We start from the raw sequence: 25612 nt of genomic DNA, 5'->3' as shown, positions 1-25612 counted from the left end.
AGACTGCTCCCCTGCAGAGACTGTCCCTGCTGAGATTAGCTAACCCCCACCTCCTTGCTGAGCTGTATACCATAAACCCTGCCTCCTTGTCCAGCTGTGTGCTGTAACTCTGCCTCCCCATTCAACTGTTTATAATAAGCATGCCATGCTTCCAAGGTGCTGCAGCTTCTCCACCAGAGAGCCCAGTCCATCCGGTCTTAGCTTGTCTGTGTCTCTGTCATGTCCTCATTCCCTCATCACCCCTAGTCAAGCTTCCAGGACCTAAGTCGTGCAAGGACAAGGCCCATGGCCACCAGGCTCAGTTTACACCTGCTCCCTTGAAACAGAACAACACCTCTCCTAAATATCTTGCATGTACAATGATCGGTAGGGATATTTTTTTTAATATATTTTTATTTTATTGTGTGTGTATGGGTGTTGTACCTGCATGTCTGTCTGGGTACCACATGCATACCTCATACCTTTTAAAGCCAGAAGAGGGCATCTGATTCCCTGGAGCTGGAGTTACAGACAGTTGTGAGGCATCATGTGAGTGCTGGGAATTGAACTCAGGTCCTCTGGAAGAGCAACCAGTGCTCTTTACTGTTGCTAGAGTTTTCCTGCCTGGCCCACAGTCAGGACAAATCTCTCTCACCCGCCAGTCCCAAGCCGCTTAAACCCGATCAAATAAACACAGAGACTTATATTGGTTTCAAACTGTATGGCCGTGGCAGGCTTCTTGCTAACTGTTCTTACAGCTTAAATTAATCCATTTCTATTAATCTATACCTTGCCACGTGGCTTGTGGCTTACCGGTACTTTACATCTTCCTTATCCTGATGGCGGCTGGCAGTGTCTCTCTCTCCAGCTTCCTGTTCTCTCAATTTTCCTCTGTTAGTCCCGCCTATACTTCCTGCCTGGCCACTGCCAATCAGTGATTTATTCATTGACCAATCAGCAACACATTTGACATACAGACCATCCCACAGCACCTCCCTTTTCTTTTCTTAAAAAGGAAGGTTTTAACCTTTACACATCTCCAAAGTCAGCTTGGTATATTTGGGAATTTGGGCGTAGCTTCTCTTACTACTTCCTGCTGGAGGGGGGCGCTGTATCTTATGGGGACACAAAGAATATTTTAGGATTATGGAGTTGTCCATGAGGGTGTATTCGTCTGAGCCAGTTGCCTTGAAACAGTTCTGGATGTTGGATCATCTGGGCCATGGTGTCATCAGAGACCTTTCAGGGGGTCTTGGTTGGTCAAACCTGATGTATCTTACTCTGGAACAAATCCATAGCCTCTTGCTTTCTGTGGAAACAAAAGAGACTCTTTTCCAAAGCAACATATCCTTACATCCAAATTTTGAAGTCAAAGTATCTTTAAAATATATGTACTGGTTTAACTCAGCTTCCTTTACAATCAAACATCTCTCTGTAGTTAAGAATCCCAAAGACAGCACAATCCAGACTCTCTGTGTAATAGTCATCTCTACGTGGCTTATTTTTTATATTAATTTTACTGTCTCTTTAAAGACTTTATTTTTTAAAACTATGTATTTGTTTCTATAACTGTATATATCACCTTTTTTGTCTCTTTCAAGCCTACGTATATTTTACACACATTGTAAACTATTACATCTGAATCTGTCTTATTGTGAATCTATTGCTTTAAACTGCAGCAGCTGTGGCTGCTGGCTCCATCCACCTCAGCTTCCCAACATGGCCGCGGTAGTTTACCACCAGCTCTGGGAGCCATCATGGGTCTATGCTTTTATCCAAGCAGCATGTAGCCCAGAAACCTCTTTTTTTTGTTTTGTACTAGCAAAGGCTAAATCCACCAAGCATCTTAATGTGTCACTTGCAGAGGACTCATTCCCGCCATACTGCAGGTCGAGCGCGCACACTAGGAACCCGCCAGTAGCTCAAACCGGCAGCTGCCGCTCATTTGAGAGAGACAATTAGGAACTGTTTTTAGCTCCGTTTTAGAATCTTTTCTTAGTTCTTAGGTGGAAACTCTTGCCACCACGTTGGACGCCACTTTACCACTGAAATCATTACTCTAGCCCTTGGGAGATTTTTTATTGTTGTTGTTGTTGTTATTGTTAAACACTTTTCATAAATTATTAAGCACACAAATTCAAAATGTATTTATCTTCTGTAACCCAGGGGGCACAAGTCTCTAACAAAGTCAAGCCAACTGTCAATTGGAGACACAGCTGAAGGAAGGTCTTATTGTCTCAGCATCCAAGGAGAGTTCAGAAGCATATTGGAGTGTACACATGTGCTTTTCAGCTAGGTGAGGAATTCAGTATCTCAAGTCCTGTAAAGAGATGGTTTGTTTTTCTTTTTGTTTGGGGGGGTTTGTTTGTTTGTTTTTGTTTTAAGATATTGAAAGAAAGCACCAAGTAAAGGGAACCCCAGTTTTCCTGGCACTGGAGGTGGGGGTGTACATGGTCAGTTATGAACAGATCTTGGCCCCTGGAAGTGGGGTGGTGGTGGTGCTGGAACTGAGATGTAAATGGTGGGCCTGGAGAAATAGCAGGTGAGAACACTGTTTCACAAGCATGAGGATCCATGTAACAAGCCAGCCTTGGTTACATGAGCACCTGGTCACAGCGCTGGAGCAGAGCCGCAGAGACAGAGGGAGCCCAGGATTTGCTGGCTGCTGCCTCGCTCCAGGCTCCGTGAGAGACCCTGTCTCCATGGAATAAGGTTACAAAGTAGTAGCACAAGAGACACCTGACATCCTCCTCTGGCTTTGGCCTTCACACATGGACATACACCCCCAAACACACACACACACACACACACACACACACACACACACACACACACACACCACCCCAGTCTTGCACATCTTGCATTGAGTACAGAAGATGTTTGGTTTCTAGAACCTGACTACAGAGCAGTCTGGGAAGCATGCTGTTCCCAGCCTCTTCTCCCTCAGAGGAAGGCTGGGTCCAGTAAGCGGATCCACACACTGAATAAAAGGTTGTGCTCCAGGTACTCAGCTATGAACTCTGACAGTTCACTGCCAGCACTCAGTGAGGTATAGGTACAAGTGAGGAAACAGAGCCTGGGGAGAGGTCCTGTGTATCCCAGTCTCAGGGTAAGGAGTGAGACTGGATGGGCACGGGTTCTATCTTATTCTGAGCTGAGCTCTCGACCATCAGTTACCTCCTCTTCCCTGAATCTAACCTCGGGTGTGGCCACACCTCCTTGTGGTTATTGGAGGAATTCACTTATGGGATTAGACAGAGAACTAAATCTAGAATGCTTGGCCTCACCTTCTGTGTCAGGAGGAAGGAGGCTGATGGAGCCACACGGGGAGACATGCTCATTGTGAGGGTGAGGCAGAGCTGTGTGTACACAACAAGTCAGAGCTGTGGCTAGAATGTAGGGGAAAGGCCACTTTGCTGATTTGGACATGGGCCAGCCCTTCCTGCTCCTGCAGAAAGGCTGACGCCATTGGTGTGGACTGCACTAATGAGGAAAAGGACTGACTGATCCACCCAAGAAACATCTTTCGTTAGTAGAGAATGCAAACATATCCCAGAGAAAAAACATACATACCGTGTTAAGTCAAGCACGTTGTGGCCTACGATAATGGCTCTTGAGTGTGCTGACAGCTGATAACCGCAGACGCTGGCGTCTGCAGAAGCGGCCGCTTGTCACTCCCCCAGCACACAGTGACTGTGCAGGTTCTCAGACGCCTACCATGGAAAGTGCTGTGCCCCACTGTGTCTTAGATGCTGGGCACTCTCAGAAGCCCCTGGGTAATCTCACTTTCTAGAATGTTTACCGAGGCCTGGATTTGGATCTGAGAAGAATTGGTAAACATGCATACAGCATGAACACACATACACACACATTTGCACTCACACACACACACATTCATACTCACTCACATACACACATACACATTCACACTCATACACACACACACATTTGCACACACATACGCAGACCCTGTAAACACTGGCAGAAACAGAAATATATTCACCACAGTTATACACACCACACATACAGTAACACTCATACCACACAGAAACATGGACACACAAATATACACAGAGTCATAGATACCACACTCACAAGCACATAGCACTCAGATATACCAGACATAGAGAGAAACATAGTAATACACACATAATACATATATGCTATATGCATCACATACATATACCACAGAGACACACAGATAAGTACTTCACACATGTCATATACACTACATCACCACAATGTATACTGCACACGCACCAAAGCAAACACGTAGAGACAAAATATCTCACTGTAACATGCCATATGACACAAAGCTTTGGTTTGTGAGCTAGGAATATAGGAGATAAGTGTAAAAAAAAAACAGTAAAGGAAATGAAAATACAGCAAAAAATGTTATAAACACAAGGAACCTTTTAAAAAAATGAATGTTTGAGATTCATTGTAACAAGGGAATAGTAACAGGAACATAAATAATAGATGTGTAATGGGTTGTCCTGTCCTAACAGCGATCTTTTGTTACTGTTGTTTTGTTTTTCCAAGACAGGCTTTCTCTGTGTAGCCCTGGTTGTCCCGGAACTCGCTCTGTAGACCAGGCTGGCCTGGAACTCAGGCCTCTACCTCCGGAGTGCTGGGATTAAATGCCTGTGCCACCACCACCTGGCTCTCACAGTAACTTTAAAAAAAAAAAAAAAATCAAGGTTCTTCAGCTCCAGCACACTCTCTCTGGCTGCTGGTTTTTATGCTGGACAGCGAATCTCTCACCCCGCATTCTAACCCTCGGTGTCCCTTGAAGAAGCAGCCCTGCACAGTCCCTGCAGCGCCTGCTCAGACAGCTTGCCACCCCCTCCCGTTTCCCCCTCCTTGCACCCTCCCTGCCCAAGTCAGGAAAGTCCCAGGGTGCTTGCCTCACAGTACAAACAGGGAAGTTCAAGGATCCAATGCTGACCACAGACAACCAACTTCCCAGAATCCTGAGTCAGTCAATCCAAGCACGTCATAGTTTAGCTCTATGTGCCTAGGGGGCGCTCCGGTCCAGGAATTGAAAACCTTAACTGTTCCCTTTACTGTTTAAGACCCAGTAGCGAAGGTCTAGAAATTAAAACTAAAGGAGCCAGCAGATGAGATTGACAGCTGGGGGCTATTAATCAAGAAGAAAGATCTTGATACACCTCCAAGACCTACTGTTTCTCTGAACTTCAAAGCTAGAAGAGACCATAGGGGACATCAGGTACACCTTCCCTCCCTCCCAGATGCTGAATCTAAGATTGGAAGATGGAAGTCATATACAAATAGTCAAAACTAATTTGAAGCAGCCATGGGCCTGCAAATGTCAAAGTCACCCTTTGAGGGAGCAATGGGTACCACTTTGATCTCCCTGTCGCATAGTATTTTTCCACTAGTTCAAAATATGGATCTTATTCTGAAGATGACATTTTACTAGAGAATTAAGTCACCACACTTTGTATTTTATTAGAAGAATATAGAAGGACATATAAAAGGCATACGATGCTCCATACAAGTGTGCATTCCCTTACGAAACTCCAAATTCAAAAACACATTACAGTGTGACTGCTTCCTTAGAAAATGTGTCCTTTAGAGAGTTTTGGGTTCCTTTGCGGGTGGTTGTTTGGTTTGGTTTGGTCTAGTTTTTCAAAACAGGGTTTCTCTGTGTAGCCCTGGCTGTCCTGGATCCAGCTCTGTAAACCAGGCTGGCCTCGAACTCAGAGATCCACCTGCCTCTGCCTCTCCAGTGCTGGGATTAAAAGTGTGTGCCATCATATCCAACTCTGAATTTTTCATGGAAAGAAAAGAACGGTGAAACTCACAAAAAATGATGCCGATTGTGTATGAATTTATGTATCCTTCTGGCACCCTCATAATTTATAAACTCTGTGAGTTAATGGTATTTATTTACTTATTTATTTATTTAAACAGCAACAATTAGAGATATCTATGGAACAGCAATGTTGTACCAGTTCTACGTCCCCTGCTAGTTCCTAGTGCGTGAGTCCCTGAACCCCTGTGAGCCCCTGTCCCCTGCTGTAGACAATAATGGGTCTGGACCTGATGGGCTGTGGATCTTGCCAGCAAGGTGAAGCACAGTGGGAATTCTGAAACCCCATGGTGTGGAAGCCACCTTAGGCTGAACAGGCTTGTCTCCACTTTCCTCTTTGGGGCCAAATTACTCTCCTTCCTAGGGGCACGGGTCTCCTCTAGAATATAATACTATTCATCATTCAGGTGCCCTGGGATATTAAATAAATAAGACATACAATGTGTCCTGACATTACCTGTTCCATCACAGGTACTCAGTCTTCCTAGTTTTATCCCGCCTTCTAGCATCACTGTTCTCCGGTTCGACAATTGCATTCACATTATAAAGAACTCACCAACTTAACCTGGTGCCATACACCTGGACTGTGGCACTTGGAAGGCTCGGACGGGAACATCATGAATTTGAGAACAGCCTGAGCTACATAGTGTGTCCTTGTCTTCAAATAAATAAAAGTACACAGCATCCTTCTGCCCCAGGCTATCAGCCTGGGGGTGTGGAGTGGAGGAGGAGGGTTCCTCCTGCCACGAAAAGCCTATTACTTTCAGTGTGGCTGGAGCCAAGGGCATGGTGGTAGAGAGACCCTGCACACACGCTCCAGCGGCAACTGGTGACTTTCAGGAGCAGGTTTTTACCCTACTGTGGCTGGGTTTGATTCTGGTTTGTTCCCTCTGTTTACTTTTGCTCACTTGTACTCATGGCTTACTTCATTTCTCTGTGATTTCATTGGCTCCCTCTCTCCCGTCACTCATGCTATGGTTTCCTGCCTAAGTGTCTCTCAGCTCCCCACCCCCTGCATCTGGCTAAATCCCTCGGGAGGCTCAGCTTTCCTCATGGAAATTTTTCTAACCCTTGACCACTCTTGCTATTTGTTTTTGTAGCACCTTGTGCTTCTCCTTCCTCGAACTTACAAGGACCATTACATAATGCATCTGTTCTGCTGCGCTGCCTCTCCCGCCAGGCTGCAAGCTCCTGGAAGCAGTGAGTTTCTTTATTTGGTCCCTTAGCAAATCACAGGGGCCCCACAAATGGGAAAGGAGTGACTGGATGGGTGAATGAATGAGCAAATGACTCCGAGAGGTCACCGCCATCCACACGAGGTGACTCACTCTTGAGTGACAGGTCTGTCTTTTCCATATGGAGATTCATCTTCGCGCTTTTCTATAGGATTCCTCCAAATTTTCTTCCCTCTACCAGTTTAAAGGAATGAATTGATTTGTTGACAGAATCCTGATTCAAACTTTAGCTTAAACAGTCACAATGCATAACGCCCTCTGTGTTCTCTACGAATGCATTCCATCTACTTATGCAATGATCAAAAGAAGCAGGAGTTGTGGATAATCACAGAGGTTCTATGTTGACAATCTTTTCAGGCAACGAGTCACATTGAATACAGATCCTAGGTTCACCCCGTTGGGTTCCCCTTTGCCTCCGTGAATTCCAACTTTCATTGAACCCCCACCAAGTGAACAGGTAACTGGGCAGGAACTCTTTAATACCAACTCATGTGCTAAACCAGATCAGTCTCTTTGACTTTAATGGCTTCTGCTCTTAGAGCTAGAAAAAAAAAAGTTCTGAGCTGTGGCCCGGGCCACTTTCCTTACTCTTCCGTTTGCGTGTGTCTTTTTAATGGAACAACGACACGGAGGCCACTTGCCTGGGCAATCAGTAGTTTTCCTCTTCCAGCCCAGGCTGACCAAGAGTCAGGCTGAATAGCCACAGGCAGCTGTATAGGAAATATTTTCCAAAATAATTTTCTGAGTTCTGCTGAGTTTGGGTCAGCCCGCAGGCAGGCTTCTTGACAATGAAGCTTTGTTCTCATTTGTTTCCTTCTGATACCTGATAGGCGCTGTGCGATTGTGCTGAGCAGACGCCCTTGCCCACTTCACAACCCCCCAGAGGGATACTGTCATTATGAAGAAAACAATAGGCCAGCCTCATGTGTGGAGGGTATATATATTCAAGGATACAGTGTTTAATTCCCCTGCTTCCATGAATAGTCTTCAAGATGAATAGCTTCAAAATTCCTGATTCTCTTTTTCCCCCTTAAATAGCATATCAAAGCCCTCCCACTTCAGTCTAATTCAGTGCTCATTACAGGAATTCAGATCTCTGCGGGGGAGGGGGGGTGTGACTGATAGGTGGGGCAAGCATCACTTGAGAGGGAGATTTTGGTGGCAACATAGCTCCTTCCACAGAGCAGAGTTCAAATTCCCAGACTTCAGCAAAGCCCTCCCATAGCCCCAAGGAAAGAGAGCTCCGAACTGAAGGTACAACAGTCCGTTCCAGAAGCCAGATGGGATGTCAACTGCATGATCGATCGGACACCATGGGGCAAAGGCAGCTGACACTAGGGAGAAGTCCCATTCCTCTGTACCAGTGCCGAGGCATTTGAGGCATACCAAGCTCTCATTGGTCTATAGCTTGGGGACAGTGGCACTGACAGACATCAGGAATGTCATTGGCAACAGTGCTGTTAGCGGTCCTTAAGTGACTTCTTGGGCAGTGAATGTCAGTAAGAGGGGCATAGCCAAAGAAGAACCATGGCAGAGCCATATGGGGTCACATGAGCACAAGGAAGGGATCCTTGAGGAGTCCGAGAAATAAATTGAGAAGAGAGATCTCACAGTAGTGGAGGGAAGGTCATAGGAGCCACAAACAGCAATTGCCATGATAATGTGACTCTGTCTGAAGCCAAGTCAGCTGTGGTCTGGACAGAACACAGGTGATGAGATGTCAGAGCCAAGAAGGATCTCAGAGTTTATCTAGGCAAAAATCCCAGACGGTTCAAATACAGACAACAAGGATGAAACAGGTTAAGCTACCTACTCTGGTTTCATGGCCAGTCAGCAATCTTGGGAGGGTAGGAGTGGTTCTTCCTGGCCAAGCCTATGATACTGGGTGGATTCCTGACTTTCCATAAAATGTCTATAAGGTACTGAGGCCTTCTGCTATCTGTGGGAAGGAGGGGTCTTCCGGATGCACATCACTTGGAGGAAAATACAAGATACCTTCAGTCAAATGGCACCATAATAGAGTCTGTGGAGCAGCACACCTTTGGGAGGGGCTTTGGGGGTGGAGTCCGCCCAGCACACACTGCCAGAAGGTGCAGTTTTAACTGCAAGGCCAGACAGGAAAATGTGGAGTCTCACAGAAAAAGAATAGTGTGGTGCTAGGAAGACAGACTGGTCGGGCAAGTGCCTGCTGCCCAAACACAAGGGTCTGAGTTCGATCCCCAGCACCTGTGTAAAAAGCTGTGCATGGTGGCTCACACCGATAATCCCAGCATGGGCAGGCGGGAATAAGTGGATCTCTGAGGACGGCTAATAGCCAGCCTAGGCTAATTGGTGAGTTCTGGGTCCCATGAAAAAAAAAAAAAAACCCTCTTCCCCAACAAGACAGACAGTTCTTGAAGAATGACACCTGAGGCTGACCTCTGGTTGGCACAGGCATGTGCACACACACACACATTGCATACACACATACACACATGAATATTAGCTGGATTGGTGTCCAATCTATTCACCTATATATTCCTACTTTATGAGCAAAGCTGATCCTCTATATAATACTAAGTATGGTCTGTCAGTAACTAGAGCATCAGATATCTACCTGTCTACCTACCTATCTATCTATCTATCTATCTATCTATCTATCTATCTATCTATCTATCTATATCTGTGTGTGTGTGTGTGTGTGTGTGTGTGTGTGTGTGTGTATCACACACATCAATAAGTGGTTTGTTTATTTGGGTCTTACAGGAGCTGTTGCTTGTTAGTTGTTTTTGTTTTTTTTGTTTTGTTTGTTTGTCTGGTTGTTTGTTTTAATAAAAGAAAACATCTTCTCTGCCCATTCTGTTTATTTACTCTTGCGGTCACCTGAGGAAATCTGAAGCCATGTGGTTCTGTTGTTTAATGTTGCAATCTGTTACCTCTAGGTTCCCCAAGGTGAAACAAACTGACCCCTTATCCACCAGCTCTTAACCAGAGGAGAGAGACGATAGCCTTTTATCAGGCCACACTCCAGAAGAGGAGAGGAACGCAGTGTCCCTCTGGTCTGGTCTCATGTGAGAGCCTGCATCTTCAAAGCTGGAGCTTCCTGTGGGAGGCCACACTGACCACATGGGAAACAGACTCTTCTGGGCTACAACTCTGCAGTGAGCATGCAGGGCTGAGAGAGAGAAAAAGTCTTCTCCCCCCCACACCCCCTTTCAAGGGGGGGCAAGCAACTCGGTGAGAGCTCAGCCCTTCAAAGCTGTAGAAACACACGAGAGAATGTTCGGTCTTACAGCAGATCGCAAAGCATTCTCTTAGATCTCTCTTTAGTTTTGAGCTGCTCAACTTCACCCGATTTTATACTTTAAAATGTTAATAAGGGGCTGGGGAAAAGGCTTAGTGTGCGAAGTGCTTACTGTACAAGTGTGGGTGCGTGATCGCCAGCAAACAGCAAACTTTAACACAAGCTATGAAGGGTGCCGACAAGTGGCTGGGGAGCAGACCTCACTGGCCTGCTAGCCGAGCTGAAATGACAAGCTCCGGGGTCAATGAGAGACACTGTCTCCAAAAATAATAATAACGAAGTGTTAGGAGGTGCTGCTGGGGAGATGGTCCAGCAGGTAAAAGGATTTGCTGCACACACCTGAATTCTATCTCAAGAAACAAGGTTTAAAAAAGCCAGATGTGGTAGTGTGCATCGGTAATCCCAGCACTCGTATGGAGATGGGAGGTGGAGACAGGAGAATTGAGAGGAGGCACATGGGCCAGCTAGCCTGGAGTATGTAGCTACAGCTGGCAGCAACAGATAGAGAGCCTCAACAAGGTGGAAGAGGAGAACCAGCTGCCGAAGGTTGTCCTCTGACCCCCACATCCATGCCGCAGCACACACGTGCTCCCCCATAACATACTAATAATACATTTTAATTAAAAAAATAAGCAGTGCTCATTTTGGCAGCGCATAATACTAATATGGGACAATACAGAGAGTATTAACATGTCTCCTGATCAAAGATGACACACAAATTTATAAAATGTCCCCCATGAAAAAGAAAAAGGTGGAGAGGAATAGAAAAGAACGCATGGCATGGATCTCGACACGTGTAAGCACACACATATGTACAAGAGAGAGAGAGAGTGAGGTTTGGGCCACATCTACATGGAAATAATGGGAGCTGGAGTTTGAGGGGGGAACAGTGAAATCTCAACCTGCAGCACAGCAGGATTGGTAGAAATCAAGGGTTTTCAGGCTGATGGAAGAACTGAAGACCACGGTTAAACATAAAGAGAATTCATTAGCCTAGGGTCTGGCAGGCAGGCTTTTGCTCTCTTGACCTTATATATATTCATATCATTTTGGGTACATTTTCATATATTTAAAATAGCAAAATGCTTTCCCCCCCCTTTATTTTGCAGAAGAATAACAACAAAAAGGACTTCTTCGGAATGTTAATAAATATTTGAGTTTTGTTTTGTTTTGTTTTAAAACCAAATTTCCCCAGTGCCTGTTTCCCTGTGATGTCTTTTTGTTTCTCTTTATTTTTTCTTTTAATCTTCCCACCAAAATGGGATTACAACTGCCCATGCTGAGTACCTGGAGTACCTGCAGGTACTCGTAAGGGTGCTTTACTAAGTACTCTCTCCAAACAATGCAGAAACTCATGTACCTCTATTATGTCACCTTCTCTGTCTCCTCCAGAGCACCAGAGCCAAGCACATCACCTGGTGATTAGTAAGCACTGAAATATTTGCTAAAGGAGTGAACAGTCCTGGGGCATTCCATCGATAGGGTAACTCTTACTGAACTTTTGAGTTAGACTGACATTTTAGGAAAGCAATAGAAAACGAGCAGTGAGAATTTCTGTTTTTAAAAATGTCCCTAAAGTAACATAGCTAAGCTTCAGCCTGCAGAGTTATAACTTCTGGAAGATAGTGTAGGTACGGTTAATCCCAGTTGCCATACAAGAAACAAGACTGACGTAGCACAGTCACACATAAAGTCAATTGCTGATTCAGAACAAGCCCAGGTATCCTCCCAAGTAGAGAGCTGTCTCCCAAGAACTCAGCCAATACAGAGTGGGCAGTCAGTGGGCTGTAAGGGGTACACCATGGAGTTCTCCGGAGTGTCTTCCTTGGTTTTGTAGAGCTGAACTAGAATACCTGAGGGTGGGTGATTTATGATGAGATTTTCTTTTTTTTCCCCCTCACAGTTCTAGAGAATGAAGGCCCAAGGCCCAGGCATTGACCCCAGGCAATGACCTTGCTGGGTCGTCCTAGGGTGGAAGGCTGAAGGGCAAAAGGAAAGAAGAGATGAACGAGAGTAAACACTATCGCTTTTATAAGAACTCACCTTCTGCAGAAACAGCATTCAAGAGGGTGATGCCCTCAGGATGCAGACTACTCTTGGTAGACCTCACCGTGCTGAGGACCACATCAACGGCACATGACTTTGGGGAAATATATTCAAAGCATTCAAACCAAATGGGGGACTGTGAACATCCTTCCTCGCCATCCTGACCTGCCTTTCTGCACATCCCACTGACCAATGCCGACACCTAGCCTATTGTCTAGAGAATGGAAGCCCCCCAGATGGAGTGGGAAGAGGAATGTACACAAGAGAGGAGGCATACCAGGCTGGCAGTGAGGCAGCTAAAACAAAGGGAGCCAGAGAGGCAGAGCTCTTTGTAGCTCTCAGATTTGACAGGAGTGACAGGGAACCATGAGCATTCTAATCAGCCAGTCTTGGCTTTCCTCTGTGGGCTATTCACTCAGGGCTGCCCCGGCTCCTTTAGTACCTCTCCTACTCAGGTAGGGACCGGTAGTTCATGGTCTTTCTTGTTTACCTGGGGTTAGGAGACTGCTCTGGATCACTATCACTGACATTGTCATCACCATCACCACCAACATGGGCATCACCCACTGCTGTGGGATGTTCTGTATGTCAAGTGTGTTGCTGATTGGTCAATAAATAAATCACTGATTGGCCAGTGGCCGGGCAGGAAGTATAGGCGGGACAAGGAGGAGAATAAAGCTGGGAAGTGGAAGGCTGAGTCAGAGAGACACTGCCAGCCGCCATGATGACAAACAGCATGTGAAGATGCCGGTAAGCCATGAGCCACGTGGCAAGGTATAGATTTATAGAAATGGATTAATTTAAGCTGTAAGAACAGTTAGCAAGAAGCCTGCCATGGCCATACAGTTTGTAACCAATATAAGTCTCTGTGTGTTTACTTGGTTGGGTCTGAGCAGCTGTGGGACTCGCAGGTGAGAGAGATTTGTCCTGACCCTGGGCCAGGCAGGAAAACTCGAGCTACAACCCACATGTGTTTGGTGCTTCACAGTTCACACACTATGTTCATAACCACTTCTCATTCATGCCCACACCAGTGACCTCTCCGTTGCTGGGATGCTGTGTAATGAAGTGACTACATTTTCCTTGGGCCCTGGAAGTGGAAATTTTTAATAGGAGAACAAAGATGAGGCTAGACAGAATACAGTTGAACACCCTGGGAAAGAGAGAACCCTTTGGAGATGATTTGTCCGAGCCACTTGGCTGAGGCCGCTTTGTTGACATTTCTGCAATCATCTTGCTACTGAGATAAGAATGGTAACCAAAATAAAAATATATGGACGTTAGTAATGAAGATAATAATAATTTGCTAAATTTTCCCTTTGTGAAATAGGATTGAGACCCATGGGTCAAAATACATGGGGAATGAATGAAACACAGAGAGCAAGTGATATAAATGCAGACAAATGTTTTAGTGCTTTGAAAAAATGCTTTTATTTAATTTAGCATCACAAGTGCCTTTCAAGTCATTAAAGTAATTATTATTATACCCATTTAAGAATTATTATGTTTATTTGTGTGTGTGCCACAGTGCACATGGGGAGGTCAGAGAATAACTTCTGGGAATATAGATCCTCTACTTCCACCATGGGAAAGTCCCAAGGAAGGAATTCAGTGGCACGGACTTTTAATCCTAGTCTCTATTATACACACTTAAGTTGGAAATTTCTCAGGTAATTTAGTTAAAAATAAACTTGAAAGTTATTCAATGGCATTAAAGAAAAGAACAAGGCAAACACTTTGGTCACAGCTTTGGAACAACATGAAGTCCCAGGTGTCTTAGAGGCCCTCTGTACAAGGTAAACTAAAGACTGTTATCAATGACAGCCCGTGAGTCTCTGTACTCTGCAAGATCCTTTCAAAATATATTATTGAATAAAAATAAAATAAGCAGAGCTCTTATTTATGATCCTTTTAGCATGCCCCTCCACACATACATAGATACACACAGTGAATATTCTTCTGTGGGGCTAAGATCTAATGGTAAAAGGTCAAGATCCTTTTAATAGTTTCCCACCCAGACTGCCCTTTAAATTCCCATGGGTGCCTCTAAAACTACACGATACTCCTTTCCTAGAATCATGAATCTGCATCTTGGGCAGTGAGTGTGTAGGGAGGGGGGTGAATAAGAGCAATATATAAGGACTCATGTATGAAGACCTCATGATGAATCCTATTACTTTTTTTAACCTTGAACATTAATTTTAAAAAGTCTTCATCTCAAGGGGTAGAGACCACATATTTGTGCATTCAAAACCTTCCACTTGCCTATATAAAGAAAAGGCTGAGCCGGGCGGTGGTGGCACACACCTTTAATCCCAGCACTCGGGAGGCAGAGCCAGGCGGATCTCTGTGAGTTCGAGGCCAGCCTGGGCTACGAAGTGAGTCCCAGGAAAGGCGCAAAGCTACACAGAGAAACCCTGTCTCGAAAAAAAGAAAAGGCTGAATACTGAAGGTAAAAGTGTCATGTTGTTACATGGTCACCATGACTGTCATCAACATCCTTGCATATTTGTGCCAATTCAATTTTATAAGACTTCTACAGTGCATCTAAATATATACTATTACTTATCAACTGTGAAATGTCAGTATGAAGGAAAGACTGACGAAAATGAGTTATTTATTGATGACGATGCAGGCCTTTATTTGTGGGGGACCTGCAGAGAGAGGTATCTGCAAGAGTCAGCCTACATTCTATTAACAAGCTGGGCAATTGTAGGGCAAAAGGGGTATTGGGCAGCGAGTTGCAAACTTTCCTTTCTGGCTTACAGTTGGTCATTGCTAGAAATACCCAGCGAGGAGTCAATTAAGGAATGTTAGATGACCAATAAACATCTTTTCTGGGGCTCCCTAGGGCAGAGAAATCAAGAATCTAGAGAAGTGAGTTAACTTACTTCTAGGAACCAAATTCTTGTCATTACTGGGACTGTCACAGTTCAACCAAAGTGAAGGAGTTTACAAAGCTCTATGGCCCTGGCCAACATCCTGACTTCTGTGTTATTAGTTAGGTGAAGGCATAGTTGCCATTTTCTCAGCTAAACAAGAGCAGTGTCCTCACACGGTCTCAGGACAGTCTCTGGTATTAGAGATTTTGAAGGAGGAAGGTCTGTCGTCAATGGCTTCCAAGCCTGCTGATATCAACCTAGCTACCTAACGTTCTCCTCCCAAGATAGAAACCCTAAAATCACTTAAGAGATGACATCAAGTCAATTTGACTGCTTCTGGCTGAACTTGGGGATATAGAGGAGCTTAGGGTTTCAACCATTGCTGATGTGAAGGCATTGGAGGCAATCAGGGGATTATGATAGACAGGTGCTAGATTGTCAAAAAAGACCATCTGAGTATGAACAACTGTAAATGAAAAAAGATAACAGTTGAGTGCACGTGGTCCAAATTAATAACATCGCTACTAAGATCATAATAGATTCAAACCATTTTTGCTATGAAGACCCAGATTCACCGATGGAACAGTGGCACTTCATGTGGGCTTCACCTGATCTGTAGACCTAGTAGAGCAAAGGAGGCAAGAGCAGAATTATCAGAACAATGCGAGCAGTAGCCATGTGTTAGGGAGAGCAAGGCTGTGCTGTAACTGGATTACAGCTGAGCCAGCTGTGATGACCCCACCTGGCATGTCCATAGCCCACCCAGACCCGTAAAGTCTGGCCCACTGTCGGTTTTATATTATTATAAATAATCTTAACTTTGCAGTTTAACAAACTGTGCCTTAATAAACGAATTTTAAAATAAAAGTGAAAGAGCATGACAGCAAAGACACAAAGAGGAGCCCCCTCCCCTCTCCTCCTCCCCTGTCTCCTCCCCTACCCCCTCCCCCTCCCAAACCTTGGCCACTTTTTTTACTGTGCTTTCTTGAGGATTTGGTGACCTCAAGAAACAGAGGAAGAAGTGTGGTGGTATTGTAATGTGGTGGTATTGTGTTCCCCGAAATACTGTACACGCTAATAAACTTATCTGGGGTCACAGAACAGAACAGCCACAATATTAAACATAGAGGTTAGGCAGTGGTGGCACACGCCTTTAATCCTAGCATTCCAGAGGCAGAGATCTACCTGGATCTCTGTGTGTTCAAGGATACAGCCAAGCATGGTGACTCACGCCTTTAATCCCAGGGAGAGTGATGGCAGAAAACAGAAAGGTATATAAGGTGTGAAGACCAGAAACTAGAAGCTTTTGGCTGGTTAAGCATTCAGGCTTTCGAGAAGCAGTTCAGCTGAGATTCATTTGGATAAGGACTCAGAAGCTTCCAGTCTGAGGAAACAGGATCAGCTGAGGAACTGGAGAGGTGAGGAAGCTGTGGCTTGTTCTGCTTCTCTGATCTTCCAGCATTCACCCCAATAACTGGCCTCAGGTTTGATTTTATTAATAAGACTAAGTTTTGTGCTACAGAGAAGTCACCACTTTCTAGTCCAGGTTTGCTTTTTGTGACCAAGAAATGACACTTTCTGGAAGTGGAGCAATTACTCAGTGATTAATTGATTGATCTTCCAGAAGACCTGGGTTCAGTTCCCAAAACTCATAGGGTGGCTCACAACCATCTGCAGCTCAGCTACAGTGGATCCAATGGTCTCTTCCGCCTCCTTGGGCACTGCACCCACATGGTACACATACATACATACATACATACATACATACATACATACATGCATGCATACATACATACATAGAAGCAAAACATCCATACACATAAAAATAAACAAATAATAGTTAATAAAAAGAGATAAATGACACTTCCCTGCTAGACAATTGCTTAGAAAAACTCAGCATAGCTGTTCACCCCCACTAATATGACTAAGGTCTAAATTATAAGCTAACATATTTAATAACTACATCCCCTCTCTCTTTACCCCAATTGCTTGACCAGTTATAACTGCAAACTTCAGCATGCTCCCCCATATTCTTAAGTGTGTTTACAATGGCTCTGTATTATTCTTAGCTAATCCTGGTACAGAAAATCACATGGCCCCTGCTCAGCTTCTCAGAAGTCTGTGCCAGGCGGGGCCCTCACCCAGAGCAGGGGATGGAGTTTCAGAGGGATTTGTTTTGGCATGCTGTCCATGTGGGCTATGTGCACTCTACATCCTGGACCATTAAGTCCCTAGAAGGAGAGGGTGGGCTTGCAACGCCAGTGATGGGGTCTAGAAGAGCCAAATCAGTCCTGGAAAAAGTAAAGCTGGCCCCAAAGAGCTAAGCTTGCTCTCTGCAAAGTTAAAATCCCAAACTTCTGACTTGTAAGGCTGGGAGAGACGTGAGAGGGCCCCATCCTGTAAGAACCTCACTCCAGTGAGTCCACAGACATTCTAATCTCACACTGCTTTTCTCTCCACGGAAACTGTGGACCATGTGCCTGGCCCAAAGCTCTGCTCAGGGGATCTTCTCTTCAGCCTGTCTTTTTCAAGGCGATGGAAGCATTATGCAGTGGCAATATTATCACAGCAGAAAATAGATTGGATATCATTTAGAAATGTACTGTTTGTTCATGGGCAAAGACCTAAAACCATTTGTTGTTGTTAACTCAATGTTTTATTAGCATCAATGATTATACATAATAATGGGTTTCATTATACATCTTTATACGGGTACATAATGTACTTCATCACATGCACCCCACCCCCTTATCCTCTTCTGTGCACCCTGACTCCTTTGAAACTTTTCATTTTACTCAGGATCTCTTGTGATTTTGTTCTTACTTATAAGAAGACTTTAAGCAAAACAAACAAACAAAAAGTAACAATGAGAGCCCTAGTTTAAAAAGATTTAAAAAATATGTCTTCTCAGTACATGTGCATATATATGTAACAGTAATCATTAAAGAAGAGATCGTGCATTTGGGAAGTGGAACATGTGAGGAGCTGGAGTCATGTAGGGGAGGGGTGGGAGTCATATGGATGCAGAACTCATGTATGAAGTTCTAAAAATAATGAAACTATTTTCAAAAAGAATTTAAATAAATAACATCAAAAAATGTATCTGTCTGAACAGCCTGAAAACAAACCTATGTAGCCAGGTTCCCATGCATTTCCTGTTTCCCTGGGGGGTGGTGCTCAGCAGGGCCCCAGTGCTTAGCCTTCACCCAGAGAAATTTAGTGATGAAAATCCTGCACTCTCCACCCAGCAAAAGCTGACCTCTCTTAAACATATAGGTCACAGCCTGCGGTTAGCAGAGTATGGTTTAAAGGTAGATTTGATGGGATGATGCAAATCTTATTGAAGAACTGCTGTTCATGACAGCTGGACTGAAGACGAAAGATCTTCTGGGCTCACTAGAAGCTAGGTCTGGCCAACAGAGTCAAACCACCCCAGGTTTCCAGCTCTTGAGCTGTGTGGTCAGGTGATCAGATACAGCACAAAACAAGAACCCCGGGTGCTGTAGTTGGGCATAAGGCTGGGTGGATTGAGACCTGCCAGTCATTAATCCTTGGTCTAGTCTTTCTATGTTGGCTTCCAAGTAGTACTTCCAAGCAAACCCTGCAGAGAGCAACCATGACTCCAGCAGGGACTTGCTTTGTCAGAAAACATTTCTCATAGAAGGAATAAAAGAAATCTATCTATCTATCTATCTATCTATCTATCTATCTATCTATCATTTTTCTATCTATCATCGGTCTGTCAATCTATCATCTATCTATATATAGAGAGAAAAATATAAATATAGATATCTGTCTTTCTCTCTCCTTTCCTCCCTTCTCTCCCCAAAGCCTCCTCTCTCTCTCTCTCTCTCTCTCTCTCTCTCTCTCTCTCTGAACAAGAGATGAAACAGAAACATTTGACTATCTGGTGGCTTGATGTCATGGTATCAGCATCTTCATCCAGAAACTTACATTCACGTGTGATCAGTCAGCTTAAATTGTCCCCAAATGCAAGGCACTGGTCACAAAGCTCCATCCCTGAGCCTTCCAAACAAGTCAGCTCTGGCCTTTAACCTAACCGTTCTCCCTTCCCCCTCATGGTCAGCTGCTCCTTTGTACCACAGCAACAGACCAGGCCCTTCCTCTCTCAGTGACTTCGAAAGGACTCAGGAGCACCATCTGACTAATCTGGCTCGGGGAGGCACTAACAGAGAAAATGCGCTTGGTTTCCTTTCACTGCCAGCATTAGCTACTGGGTTCCTGTGCCTCAAACTGTTAAAACAAGAACTGTCTCAGCCTGCTCCCCGCCGACCCGCTCCTGGTAGCCACAGACTGTGGCTGGCCTCTGACCAATGTGCCCTGCGGTTACTGTGCCAGTTGTAAACGAGTCTCAAACAGTTGAAAGCTGAGGGTCTGTTCCGGCACCCTCCACAGAGACTCAGATGTGCTGACCTCATGAGTCTGCAGAGGCAGGCTGGCAAGTGTAAACGAAAAGGCCATCTCATGAGATTTCCTGTACTTCCTGCTGCTGCTGCTGCTGCCCGGACCATGTGTCCCAAGAAGAGCTTTGCTCAAGCTAGGTCAGCACTTACGCTGCCAGTTGTGGCAGAGGCCAGGTGGAAGGGGTGTGAACGGGAAAAATAATCAAGGAAAATGCCCTCCAGTTTTTCTTGTTCTGTTTTGAGTTGCTTTGGGGTTTAATTGGGGGTTGGGGGAGGTTGTTCTATCTTTTTCTGAGGGAGAATGAGAAAAGAAGGTTCTGGGTAACAAGACAACGAACTTAAAAATTACTAAGTCAGCTCATGTCGCATCTGCAAAGAGGACTCATGGTGTGCTATAAGCAGCTAGTGTCACTGTGGGACTGGCCCCTGGTGACCAGATGACAGCTCTCAGAGTGAGACATGTAAGTGGTGTAGGAAGCACAGCTTAGAGGAGGCATTGACCAGCCAGGGTTGTCGATCACAATCTCGAAGGCCTGTTTTCTTCAAAGGAAGGAAATGAATGATACCTGACCACCTGACGCCAGGGTGCAAGTGGTCACACAACTTGATTCTTTGCTATTCTATCAGGAGCCAGCCTCCACCTGAATCCCCCCGCCCCCATATCCTGAGCTTCATTTAGGCCTAATCCTGAGCTTCATCTCTCAGTGAATAGAGCCCATCCCTAAGAAAGAGACCCCATGTACTTTGCCTCCTCCACCAGTAGACTCTATCCTTATACTTATTACTGATCCTTTCTCTAGACCCTAGCCCTGAGCTCTGCTTTGCTAGGGAGTTTCTGTGTAGCTCTGCCTAAAGCTTTGTTGTGATAACTGTCACATGGAAACTGTCTCCCAGAGTTTTGCTATGCTTAAATGTGTAAGAAGAATAAACCACAAGGTCAGACTCTGGAGGTCTTTGACCCAGTGCCTGCAACGATGGTATTGACTCAAGTTTCACTCTTCACCTCTCTCGGATGGTCTCCCCGACGGCCATGAGGCTTGTGGAGTCCCCAACCAAGTGGCAATATTGATCCAGTCAAGAACTAGTACCCAAGTTCTTCCCCCAAGTCTACCCATTCCTCCCAGATCCTCCTTCATAAGTGTGACTGTTCCAAGAGAGAAAAGCACCAAGTACAGAGTCGAGCATTCTGGAAGTTGAAAAGCATTCACTGTTCGATGGTTTGTCCCAATGACCAGCAAACTGCAATTTGGGTTGAGATTAACATTAGAAGGATGCTTATGCTAAACAAAACAGATATGCTACTTTAGGGCCCACTGAGCAATTGCTGGCCTTTCTCTTTGTCCACATCCCTAGATGTGAGTCCTTCCTACTCCATTCCCAATCACACATTCAGATACTAAGTAAACATTTAGGGGCTAGCAGTTAAGAGCATTGATTGCTCTTCCAGAAGACCTTGTTTGATTCCTAGTACCCATGTCATGGCTAACAACAGTCTGTAAACTCCAGTCCCAAGGGAACTGTCACCCTATTCTGGCCCTTGCAGGCACTGCATTCATGTGGTACATAGGCATACATGTAGGCAAAACACACATAAAAGAAAAAAAAGTAGACATTTAGTAAAGAAAATTATGAGTGAGTAGCATACAAACTGATCACACAATCTTTTGGGTAAAGTCAGTGTTAGTTAGCCTAACCTTGTGTTCTAGATGTTCCAGCTGTGCCCTCCACAAAAGGTTCTCTGTGCACACATGTAATCGTATGCCCTCCACAAAAAGTTCTCTGTGCACACATGTAATCGTATGCCCTCCACAAAAGGTTCTCTGTACACACATGCAACTGTATGCCCTCCACAAAAGGTTCTCTGTACACACATGCAACTGCATGCCCTCCACAAAAGGTTCTCTGTACACATATGTAATCGTATGCCCTCCACAAAAAGTTCTCTGGGGGCTGCAGAGATGGCTCAGAGGTTAAGAGCACTGCTTGTTCTTCCAAAGGACCTGAGTTCAATTCCCAGCAACCACATGGTGGGTCACAACCATCTGTAATGAGATCTGGTGCCCTCTTCTGGCCTGCAGGGATATGTGCAGGCAGAACACTGTATACATAATAAATAAATAAATCTTTAAAAAAAAAAAGTTCTCTGTACACGCACATGCAACTGTATGCCCTCCACAAAAGGTTCTCTGTACACATATGCAACCATATCCCTAAAGACCTAACTATTAAAGGTATACTAGATCACATGCCTTACTTACAAATCGAAAACATTCTAGTGTCAATTTCTAGTATCTATTATTTTTATTCATTTTTCAGTTATGAAGAGTGATGGGTTTCATTTTGGCACTTTGTCCATCCTTCTCCCCCCACCCTCCACCCTCCCCCATCCCTCTGCCCTGCCTCTTGCCGGTCCCCTCCTTCCCCAGAGTAGTCATGCCATGTGATCTGATATCCAGATGTGAACCTTCTTTAAGGTCTGTAGGGATGGCTTCCCAAGTGCTTACCGTAGCTGCTGTAGGAGTGTGGCCTTTGTGATTAAGGGCAGGCTGCTCAACTCCAGAAAGTACATTCTGTTAAACAGCACAGTGGTGTTAGTTAGTTATTTCTTTTACTCTCTCTCTCTCTCTCTCTCTCTCTCTCTCTCTCTCTCTCTCTCTCTCTCTGTGTGTGTGTGTGTGTGTGTGTGTGTGTGTGTGTGTGTGTACAGATGCATGCATGCCTAGGCACACATGTTAAGGTCACAGGAAAACCCCCCTCAGATGGCTGTCCCTTGCCACCTTGTTGATCTGGAGCTCCTACCCAGACTGTCTGTCCTACCTACACACGAGGGCCCCTATTCACTGAGGCAGCTCGCTGACCTGAATGGTTATAATTTTAAAAGATAAGCAAACAGAAAATAAACGTCATGAAGATGAGACTTTTTGTTTTGTTTTGTTCACTGCTGTCTCTAAAATAATGCCAACACTGAGGAAGCCAGTATATGTTGAACAAGCGAAATCCACACTGATGGTCACTGAATTACTTCAGAGCAATTTTTTTGAATTTGTTTCTAGGTGTATGCGTGTCTGTCTGTGTGCGTGAATGCTTGTGCCCACAGCAGAGGCATCAACTCCCCTGGAGCTGGATTTACAGACGGTTATAACCTGCCTGACACGGGCACTGGGAATAGAACTCAGGTCCTCGGCAAGAGCAGTACACTCCTAACCGCGGAGCTCTCTCTCTAGCCCACATACAAGCATGTTTAAACAAAATACAGTTTGGGAGAATTAAGATGGCTCAGCAGGTAAGAGCACTCACCACAAACGCCCGATGACCTGAATTCAGTTCCTGGAATGCATGGTAGAAGGAACCAACACACGCACACAATAATAATAAATAAGATAAATGTTTTTAAATATATGGTTTGGCTATGGACATACTTAATATAACAGTAATAAAACACAGGTTTGAAACACACCAGTGTGTTTTAAGGAGCTCCAGGATTTACAAACTAAGGGAGAGCATCCAGATAAAAGGACATTCCTGCTGCTACTTATCCACTGTTGTTCAGTATCTACTTTCTCTGTGACTGCATCAGCCTCGCAGCCACAGTATCTTTTCACGAGCGGCTCAATCTAAACATCAAAAACAGCTTGGAGTCAGTATTCTCCGAGCTATCTTTTCTATAGTTTTTGTGCACCCCAACAGCTCTTCAGTCTTTTCTCCAAATCCTTCCCTTCCTTTTTAGATTTGACTTTGTGGATTCTCACCTCATACACTGCGTCTTTGCATTCAGTCTGACCCTGATCAACCCTTAGGAGATATCACTGTCTTTAAAAAGACCTCAGACCCTTCCTTCAAAGATTTCTATATGAAGGCCCTGAAAAGTCATCAGATGTGGATTGGCTCATGTTGAGCCAATCAGCCAGAGGAAGCTTTCTCTGAAGGGTCCTCATTAAAGACACTGACTGACTTAGTATGTTTGCCCTCAGCAACATGCTTACAGCAAACACAGAAGGCAGTCCACAGACTTAACCAATGTCACGCATGTGACTCAGAACGTTTGCACTTTCTCCCAGTTCTGCAACCCTCTCTCTGCACAGAGACGGTGCGGGCTTTCAGGCAGAGACGGGACTCCACTCCTCTCTCTACCAACGCATACTTCTCCTTCTCCAGCTGCAAAATGCCGAGTCATCAGCAAACCAATCATCAAGTCTCCCAGTGTGCTGGGGACTAACTGCAGCCTGGCGACTGCTGCGAGTAGCCATTCTTCACTTCTGCTTAATGACTCGGTTCTTCACTAAAGGGGAAGAACTTATCGTTCAGTCTCTTACATTTCAGTCATTCCTCCTTCTCAGCCTCTGCAGCTCTGGGCCTCCTAGAACACACTAGGTGTCTAACGGCATTCCATCATCCTCTTTACACAAAGGAGACCGTACTATCCATGATCTATATGACCTGCCCCCCATTCAATTACCTTCCCGAATCATCTGCTCACATTCTCCTCATTTACTGGGCTCCAGGCACGCTGGTTGCTGGCAGCTGTAGATCATGTCCAGTTTGCACCTGCCTCGGGACCTCTGCACGAGCTGTTCCGTGGGCCACGCTTTTCTCAGGGCAGCCATGTCTCTTGGTCCCTCCCTTCTTCCAGCGCTACACTCCAAGGTGTCCTCTCAGTGGGGCCTCCCCTGGACGTGCTATCCAGAATAGCAACCTCTACCCTAGCATTTCACATACTTTTGGCCCATTTTTTCCCCTCCCCTGCTGTTTTTACTAGGCACTTTCAAAAGCTATCTCAGAAGGTGGGAAGGAAAACAATGACTAAGAAAACACACTCGGAACAAAAGGAGACTGCCTCACAGGAAGTTAATGTGCTAACCTAAAATGAACACGAAGTGGTGAAATTCTGCCCCCACACAGGGTGAATCCAGCCAAGCCCAGGAAGCAAGTGACAGAAAAGTTACCAATTCACACGGACACAGGATTTTCTAGTGGTATCTGGAGGGTGAGGTAAACCCCCATGTAACAGTGAGAATGACGTAGGCAGTTAAGAGTAGCAAGCAGGGTATGACAGCACATGCATGCAATCCCAGAATTCTGCAGCTGGGACAGATTGAGTGGCAGGGGTTGTGACCAACCTGGGCTACAGTGTGATACCCTGTCTCCTAACAACAAGGAAAAAAAAAAATCAACAAAGAAATACCACAGAAAACAGCTAAGGAGGTGGTAAGCATAACTAAATTCCATATCAATACTAAAGCTTAATGAAGTAGGCAGTAAATTTTCACATAAGAGTGCAAACACGATCCTAGGCATTTTCCACAGGGGTAGTAAATGCTGTCTGTGACTGCCACACGCACACCAGGACACTGCATTGTGCTTTGCAGATTTGCTGGCCACAGTGGGGTCTTGATTACCTGTGAACTCAAGGATAGAAGCCCAGAGGAGAAGCCAGCAGCCGCTGCTAACACAGCAGAGAAAGTGTGGATGTGAAGAGACGTCATCTCCTGTGTCTAAAAATCTGTTATGGGTTTTTTTTTTTCTAAGCACAAACTTCTCTAATTCTTCTTTTGCATACAGAATTCAGAAAGCAATAAAGGAACTGCTATTTGACACTCTAGGCTTTGGGGGGGGGTGGAGGGGTTGTTTGTTTGTTTGTTTGAGACTAGATCTCACTAAAGAGCTTTGGCTGGCCTCCAACTCACTATGTAGACTAGGCTGGCTTTGATCTCAGACATCTACCTGCCTCCAGCTCTGCTTCTGCCTCCAGAGTACCAGGATTAAAGGCTTGTGCCACCACTGTTGGCTTTTAGGCTTATTTTTGATCAAGTAAGGTCATCAGGAGATAAAGAGAGGTTTAGGGAAAAAATAGCTATAATCGGCCAAACTCCCAAGAGCTCAACAAAGGCTGAGTCTGTACTACAGTTTGTAGAGTACTTATGTAGCAC

General features: G+C 45.0%; 1 long non-coding RNA gene and 1 other non-coding gene across 2 annotated transcripts; one reads left to right on the top strand and one right to left on the bottom strand.

The window, feature by feature from the left end:
* Positions 1-10968: 10968 nt before the first annotated feature.
* Positions 10969-11075, top strand: LOC128110244 (U6 spliceosomal RNA). Its single transcript, XR_008218190.1, has one exon. It is a non-coding gene; the product is annotated as a U6 spliceosomal RNA (small nuclear RNA).
* A 5159-nt stretch (positions 11076-16234) lies between these two features.
* Positions 16235-25212, bottom strand: LOC128109806 (uncharacterized). The gene is made up of 3 exons (XR_008217930.1): positions 24142-25212; positions 22190-22255; positions 16235-20924 (listed from the first exon to the last, which is right to left on the bottom strand). It is a non-coding gene; the product is annotated as an uncharacterized LOC128109806 (long non-coding RNA).
* Positions 25213-25612: the final 400 nt, after the last annotated feature.

Source organism: Peromyscus californicus, unplaced genomic scaffold (assembly GCF_007827085.1).
Source record: "Peromyscus californicus insignis strain IS unplaced genomic scaffold, ASM782708v3 Scaffold_14__1_contigs__length_90479793_seg_2, whole genome shotgun sequence".
In the NCBI taxonomy this organism is placed as follows: domain Eukaryota; kingdom Metazoa; phylum Chordata; class Mammalia; order Rodentia; family Cricetidae; genus Peromyscus; species Peromyscus californicus.
The sequence above is the reverse complement of the archived record's forward strand: the minus strand, read 5'-3'. Positions and strand labels throughout refer to the sequence as shown.